The following is an 8,882-nucleotide window of genomic DNA, read 5'->3' on the forward strand; positions in this document are numbered from 1 at the left end:
ATTACTAGATGCGGATATTTACGATTCGTTACTTGAGAATGAATTAATAAAAGGATCAGTTGGACCTTCGATAGCTCAAGCTACCAAGTAATGTTGAATAGTATAAAAGTAAACCCGAAGATTGGGACTTTCAAAGAATATTTTGGTTAGATTCGCTTCAGCTGATTATTATTTTCGTTCTAACCATTTTCTCTTACGGTTTAGTATGAACCCCTCGTTGTTCGCGTGATCTCTTGTTTGAAAGTAAGAGAAACCCAAAAGAAAGTAAATTAGTTAAATCGGCTCTGCATGGCGGGCGGTTTAAGTAAACGGCGGGCGGTTTTCTGTCAATAGTTCTTTATTAAATCGTTTGTTCGAATTTTCATATTCATCGGCGAAGTTTGTTACGTAAATGTATTCTCTTTCGCTATTTTTAGTAAACGTTTTGCGAGTAACGCTTGAAACAAAAATGTCCGTTGAATAATCGACAGAAATATTATCTTATTTCTCGTGTTTACTAAAAATAATATTCCCGAAACTCTGACAAATAATAGAATGTATCGATCCATCTCTTTTTCGATAAGCTTATTCTTTTCGATAAGCTTTACAAACGCGTTTCGGAGAATTGTATGACGCTACTCTGAAGATAAGAAAGCAGCTTTACATGTTAGAAGGTGAATACGTGAAAAATAGAAACCATCAACATTCTTAGGGAAATTATGGAAAAACTCGAAATGGAAATATTACAGCACGAAATAAATTTCAATCAAAATTAATGAACAAACAAAGAAAGCAATTGACAAAAAGTTTCAGGACAAGACATCCTGATCAATGGAATATTATTCGGGAAACAAGGATTAATTCATCCTCGCTTAATTCCGCCACAGCAGCTAATTAAAAATTGTAAGTTAATAAAGGAACAAAATCCACATACGGAATTCCCAGTAAGCGTGGAGCGTCGTGAAGTTCCCGTGGATACAATATGTACAAATTAATGAACAACGCGGTATTCGGCAAGACCATGGAAAACGTGCAAGTTCACGTCGACGTGCCGATATTCGTTGATCTGCAGAGATTCGTTATCCGCAATAAGTTCACAATTAAAGAAGTGACCGTGCTCAGAAACGGAAAGAAACTGATTCACCACGTATTTCGCGCGCCATTGGCGTGGGATCTTCTAACGAGAGCATGAGAGGCGGTTTATAATCAAACCTTGATAATAGCGGAAAGCGCCAAACGATTGTACGTGGACGTCGACAAGATACAGCGTAATACCCCAAATTGCCTTAAAGTGGAATACTGTATGGAGAAGAGGATAAAAATGTTTAATCAGATGTAAGTGTAATCATTTTATTTCTATTCGTTACATCACACTCAACTAGACGCGATGAAGCGATTCTTTTTTAAATTTTCTATTAGACATAATTGCATAGAATCAATAAAGGATGTGCGTCAACGTTTTATTGACAAAACATTAATTGACATAAAAAAAAAACGAGAATATGAAGCACGAAGGAAAAGTGCAAAATTCAATGAAATACGCATCTCGAAAAACACTGTGAGTATTAAACCCGAAGATGACACCTTTGTCGTCGCCTCCGGAAGTCACGACAACAATGATGATTAGGTATACCGAGGACATCGTCGATTGAATCGCTTGTGGCGACGACTACGACGCACGGAAAAAAAGATTAGCTACTAATACTGAAAATGAGGACATAACCCTGTAGATAGAGCTATTTCACTTTCTCACCCCCTCCACCAAAAAAATTTAAAACTGTGTTAATGTTTTGCTGGACAACGGTTACCCTCTCCATATATGGCTAAAACCCCCTCCATGTATGGCTAAAAGTGGAATTTAATATGAATAAAAAGAGAAATAAATATAAAGAATTTAACATCGATAATGTAGATTTTGACAAGGTAGAACATTTATGTGATAAGATAGAAATAGTAGAAAATGTGAATATGCGAAAGAAACAAGTGAATGAGAAACATAAAATAACGGACCATGCATGGCTTAAAGTAGGATTTAATATGAATAAAGAGAGAGATAAAATAAAGAAGTTAATTGTACCTCATGTAGAGGATTTAATTTAAGGAAAAACGTGTACCTTATGTAGAGGACTTAATTTAAGGAAAAACCAAGTTATGCAAATAGCCGAGAAGGCTAATAAAGCTCAATCAATCAATCAATCTCGAGTTAATTTTCAAACAAATCAATTTTAGCCTTAAAAATTGTTCAATGTTAAATTAAAACACCCACATAACGTGAAACGGGATGATGACGAATCGGACAATAATTTCGACAAGAAAGACCTTCCTAGTTATACCATACATCAAAAATATTTCCGAACTAGCGTCTTCAATCAATAAAAATCAATTTACCATTGGCTACAGATATCTGAACAAACTAAGCAAGTTCGTAGGAAGATCAGCAGGTGTACTACATATATCGAAGGACAAAATTCTTTTCTGCACAATCCATGTGGATCATTATAGTCCCATAAATAAAAGCAAGTTAATTAAGCGACCCATATTTCTTCTCTTTTCTCTTGGATTCATTTACAAAATTTAAGCTATATCCGGCAAGAACTCTAGTTGTGAGGCAATGAATTGCTTACGCGAATATTTTAGAAATTACAGCAAATCGCGTGCATTAATATCTGATCGAAAAACATATTTTTCTCGATAAGCAAACTTCTTGGAGAAATATTCTGTAAATCACGTCATAGTAGCGACAGGTTCGGTCTAAGCACGACCTCAAAAGGTACTTCTTCGTATATGAAATTATGTAAATCCTTTATATGTAATCCTTCATATAGGTCCTTGTAACAAAAAACACTCTATACTTGAGTTTCAATTAACACAATCTAATGGTACACTAATTTATTGTAATATTGTAAGAGAATCAGTTTTAAATAATCAGACTAATCTGTTAATTTTTTTTGTTAACAGGAGTTAATAAGAATAGTCTCCCATACCATATACTTCTTCGTACTGTAGTACGGGACTGTGCGGTATAACGAGGACTCGGGTTCGAGTGCATCTGATTACAATTTGAAATATTGCTGTTGATTCTCCCAGTAATTGAGCACTGCTACGTGTGACGTGGGAGAGAAGAGGTATGTACATATACCAGTTTCAAAATTATAAAACAAAACTAAACTTGCATAAAATGTATCGCGGTAGTCGCGGATGTAAAAGATTTCCAACAGACGCAAAAGAAATATCAAGGTACTTGAGAGGTACTTGAGAGGCAAAAATATGAAATTGTGAATACCAAAAAAATTTAACTGCGTCGCACATGTGCGTTTAACATTGATTTAATCGATAAGTATTAATAAACAAACATCTTTGCCCGAACGCTGACTGTTGTGACTTCCCCTTACACAATCAACGTAACTCTTTCATCTATTAATGAAGAAATTGAGGCAGAAAGGGAGTAACAGGTCTCAATTACAATTACACTAACAAATAAGACAAATTGACAGAACATCTCTCATTAAACTAGATCGTCAGAGAATTACTTATAATATCAAAAAATTGTTTCAGTATTCTGTGGCCATATACTATAATGTTTTATAGTAAATTTAGACAACAAGACAACAAAGTAAGATACTTACTTTGCATAAATCACACATACTGTGAGTTACGCTGAACTTCACGTTCAAACAAAAGAAGGTTTTAAATACATTTTATTTCGCATTAGTTCTTTCGAGGAGCACCTCACAATTTATACTAGGCGTTATCTTGGAACTTAGCTATTAGTAACTGTTGAAACTAAGCGGTTTTTGTTTTTATTCTATTGACTTTGTGACTAATTTAAACAGATATCTCTATAAATAAGATAGTCAAAGTCCATTATCTTTTTTAGAGGAACAGTAATATTGTACCAATTGTTTAAACTATTCATGAGGCCAATAGGATAAAAATAAAAAGCTTTAGTTCACAGCTTTCATGCTTGTTACAAACAAAAGTAATAAATTTTTGTTTTACAGGTACAACGTATCGGTTACCATAAATCTAAAGCAGTTTTCAGAAAATTGGAAAAATAGAAAACTGACTGAGAAAAGGCTCTGAATGTCCATGTAAAATTCAAACAAGCATGAATAAGCAATAGCACAAGCCCGAGTTCAGCTCAAGTCTTGTGTACAACCTAGCAAACGCTATGTAACGTATATATGTTTACGTTATAATTTCCTACTCAATATAAGTGCAAAATAACATATGTATTTGGGATTTCTATTTCCGTCAATGTAAATAATTTTTCTAGAATATCTTATACGCAATTATGCTCCTTACCATACGTTGATCTTCCATTTCCTCCGTAATTGGGAATAAATTTTGCTTCGCCTCTTGCAATCTTCATCATCTGATGTGCGGGCAATAAAAAACTTGTGGAAACAGATGGCAATGGATAGATTTAAATCTGAAACAAAAAGAAACATAGATATATAGGTACATATATTAACGAGAATACGTAACCTGAAAAACTTGTAATAAGAACGTAACATTTTGTAATCATATAGATTATTTCAAATGTTTATCCATAAAATAATTACCAATTATGTAAAATTATGCTACGTCGTTACTATTACATTAACATAACTCTATCTCATTTAAAATTAATATATATTCATTAGTCATATAATATTTATATTAAGCATATTAATTTCTATTAATAAGTCTCTATTCTATTAATGATCCTTTATTGTCTGATCAATTGTTTCGCATTTGTTCTCTGTGCACGAGCAACGTACCAATATCCTTCTCAACTCTCTGTCATATCAATTACTTTAGTTATAGACTTGATTTATACTTCGCACGCATATGTATCACATTGATTTGCATATATGTTATACATTCTGATATATCTCAAGCAAGCACTTTTCCTATTGGTAATTCGCTCATATTAATATATGTAACTTGTAATTGGAGACGTGTGACAAAAGTAAAAAATTAATAAAATTGATACAAATGTCGATTTAGTAGCATAAATATTTAGTAATAATTTTCTTATTAAAATATGTTGTACAATTACATCCATGTAAATGCAGATTTTAGAAAAAAAGAAAAAGGCAAGATTTGAACTTATAAGTTACAGTATTCCACCATAGTAGGCCGCTAGTCCTACGGTCCTTAAGGACCGTCTATAATAGCCGTAAGAGTATGCAGTAAGACGTAAGCAGTAAGTAAGCTATTAACTAATGAGAGTTTTACAATTCAAGAATAATCGACTGTGGTTGGTCAATAGCTTACTGCTTACGTCTTACTGCACTCTTTTACGGCTATTATAGACGGTCTTTTAAACTCTCAATTATGACTGTTAGCTGACAATCTTAAAAAATCGGTTAACGAGCACGGGAAAATTTTAACTCATTTTTTTCGTGAATGCTTGAATGTTGCATCGAGTGGCTTAGGACAAATCCTGATAGTCCCATGTAAAAGAATATTAAATTTTAATGTAATATCGTGCAATCTTAATAATAAACTCTTCATGTCTAATAAATAGGGGAGACCGGGGCTAAGCCGACACTATTTTTTCAAAGGCAATTTTTAATATTTAATTAAAATTTTTAGGCAAATTCAATGATATATATTTAAAGAGTGTTTCTTCAGGTACAAAATTGATTCAGGAAGTTTTGCTGTACGTCGCTTTGTTTTGCCGCCAGGAAAGGAAAAGTGACGCGAAGACAAATTTTCGAATTGAAAAATGACGGGGCGAACTCGACACCCCGCCGGGGCAAACTCAACACTTTGTTTGATTGACACAATTTGATCTGGAACTTATTTTTTTATTGTTTAAAAATAAAAATACATTGTTTATCAAATGAAAAGACATTGTGTATTAGAAACAAAAAAAGTCGGAATATAGTAAACAATTATTTAAAATAATGAGAAAAAAAAAGATTAAACTTTTAATTATCTTTTTCTGAACTGTCTGAAAAACAATTTATACACGTAAACTCGCGATCAGATGTGCGCAAACATTCGTCATGAGCCATACGGTTGCATAAGATGCATTGTTTGTTATTAGAAGCTAATGAAATGTTTTCCGAACACACGCAACAGATGTTCCTTAAATCGTCATCGGAATCGGACGAAACAGTGACCTTTTTTTGCGATAATGTCACTTTAGGTTTGTGTCGTCTTTGCCCCGGTGGCGTCGTGTCGACTTAGCCCCGAACGTCGTTTTTTACTTTTGTTACTCCAAAAATATATAAATTTTGAAAATATGCAAAAATTATTATCGGATTCGTATAAAGCATCGAATTTCCCATCAAAATCACTTAGCGGTAGATTCGCAAGAGTAAAGCTCGATGAAAGAGTAGACATTTTCGAGAGATCAGAAAAATTACTTTTCATTATCAAAAACACTTATGTCGCGTTAAAAATTACACTATAACTCAGAATGTTACCAACGTCCGTTGATAATACTGGCACATAAAGACGCATTTACAGTAGCAAAGGCAAGTTTCTACGATAGATTTAAATTGGCAAAAAGCCTAGTGTCAAGTTCGCCCCGCTGTCGGCTTAGCCCCGGTCTCCCCTACAATAAATTACAATTGCCACCTAAATAAATATGACCAATTCGATCAATATAGCGAATTTTCGCAAACTTTTAATAAAACGTCCTTCAGGGAGAGCAACGAAGGAAAACACAATTTATAATATCCGCGTTTTGTGTCATTCCGATTATATCACAAACCGTTGAGGTAATACGTCACCAATAACGACTCGCTTCGATGTCTTTTACAAACAGAACTTCGCTTATTCCTCACTTAAGTAAAAAATTCTGGCAGATATTCGCGGCGCGAAAAACTTGCATCAAAAGGAAACAAACCATCTCTTTCTCTCGGCAGAGGTAAAAAGAGACAAGGGGAAGGGAAAGGAGCTCGTAAAAGTCACAATTATTGTAAAGCCAATTAAAACTTACAAGAGTATGCCGCGACGTCGTCTCTTCATAATTACTCATCTCCCTTCTTTCCTCGGTGGAAATTACACGGAAAACGTTGTGAAGCATTTCGCGCACGTACATTAACGCGAACGCAAATTGCAAATGTCTTGAGATGCACCGTCATTTCACAAAACGATCATTTACTCGCGCGCGCAAACATGCTGGAATTATTTAAGATGGACTGATGAGGAAAGCGAATTATTTAATCATTACCCGCGAGTACAGCGAACATAGTTTCACGTATTTCGAAGGATATTCACAAATGATACAGAGTAATTTAGAATGAAATTTGGTCTATGTGCTATATATATATCAATGTGTGTTTATTAATATTTTTCTTCATTTTTCGTCAAAATTATTCTACATTGCAGATATGCAAAGACTAAGACTAATGATATTTAATATCTTTTTTAATCTCTGTACTTTCTATTTCAATTAAAAAATTTGTCGCGGTCGCACAACTCACTTGATAATGATATAATCTTGTCCAACTGAGAAAAGTAAAGTTTAAAATAAATAGATATTGGCAGCGTTAATTTGCGATATTATAAGATTTTCTTGCAGAAGTACCGCAAAAGTACTTTAATTTAGTTATTTCTCCCGAAGAGTCCTTATCCGACCGGTATTCTGTGCGAGCACTCTACGCGAAGTTAATAATTAGACATAATAAAAGCTTTGATGTTATGATGTAACATCGCATCATAAAAGAGCACGCAAGTTCAAAAAAAAAAAATTATAATAGAGAAAACTTTCCGTCGCAAAAATTAATTAATATAAATTTATATGTTTTTACATAAATTGTCAGTACTGATGCAAATTAACAGTATGATATGATTCAACATCAAAAACCATCTTGAAAATATTTTCATGTTGAAAAGTTTTGAAAGTACACATGAGAGTAAAATAAAATTCAAGACAGTATTATACCTCTTTGGATCATCCTTCGCATCAAAACCATCAATTTTCAGGATATTCCATTCGTCTCTAGGTCCCTTGGAATAACTAAAAGAGACCTGAAAAATACAAAAAAAGAATATTTTAATTCAATAAGAATCACAAAAGCTTTCTTCGGTAGAAAATTGTCATCAGAAACTGTGTAACGTTAAAAGCCATATCATTTATTTTTGACACACATATTTTGCGTTCCTGCACATATTTTGCAAAATCTGAAAGCAGAAAGAGAGAGAGAGAAAGAGAAATATGCTGATAAAAGAAAATACTTCTTGTGCCAGAAATTTGCTTCACGGCTACACAGATTATTCGCACACGTTGTACCTCAATCTTGATATATGGCAATACAACGGTTAATAATTTATAAATACAATATTTTATCATTTTTTGTGAAGAATCTCGAATGTAAAAATAAAAAATAATGTTTAACATATCAAGATGTACGATATATTTAAAGTACAGATTTTTATTCTGCTGTGATAAAGCGATTTAATTCCAATAAAAATTTTTATCAGATTTTTAAAATTAGTATATCAAAATTAAGCAATTTTTTTCTATTATCATCTCTTATGTGTATGCGTCACGCATATGTAATGTTATACAAAGAAGACTGTAATACACATGGACCAATTTAGTTAATATCTATCGACGACAAATTATGTATTTCTGCGATTACTTCTACTAAAGTAGCCTGCGAACTAATAATAAACGGAAATCATACGATTAAATAATGGCTGCTGTGTTTCGTGAAATGAGACAGAGTGCACGCGTGAGCTTCAAATCGTCCTATTATCATTCCATTATTTATCATCATACTATTTATCGCAACCATTATACATCCAGAACACGTCACGGGCATTAATATTAAGGAGGGAGCCTCATCTCACGGAGAAAATTTTATATTAAATATTACTATAGTGTCGCACTAGCTGCGGACTATCGAGGAATTATAATAAGTTAAAATATTATGTTTATACTATGTTTATAGTTT

The 8,882-nt window shown here is 33.2% G+C and overlaps 1 long non-coding RNA gene across 1 annotated transcript; it reads right to left on the reverse strand.

Annotated features, from left to right (window-relative positions):
- Nucleotides 1–3,660: 3,660 nt before the first annotated feature.
- Nucleotides 3,661–7,950, reverse strand: LOC112459597. Its single transcript, XR_003041342.1, has 2 exons — nt 7,868–7,950; nt 3,661–4,411 (listed from the first exon to the last, which is right to left on the reverse strand). It is a non-coding gene; the product is annotated as an uncharacterized LOC112459597 (long non-coding RNA).
- Between the last annotated feature and the right edge of the window lie 932 nt (nt 7,951–8,882).

The sequence above is a fragment of the Temnothorax curvispinosus genome, unplaced genomic scaffold, assembly GCF_003070985.1.
Source record: "Temnothorax curvispinosus isolate PA1 unplaced genomic scaffold, ASM307098v1 QBEX01009991.1, whole genome shotgun sequence".
NCBI classification, from domain to species: domain Eukaryota; kingdom Metazoa; phylum Arthropoda; class Insecta; order Hymenoptera; family Formicidae; genus Temnothorax; species Temnothorax curvispinosus.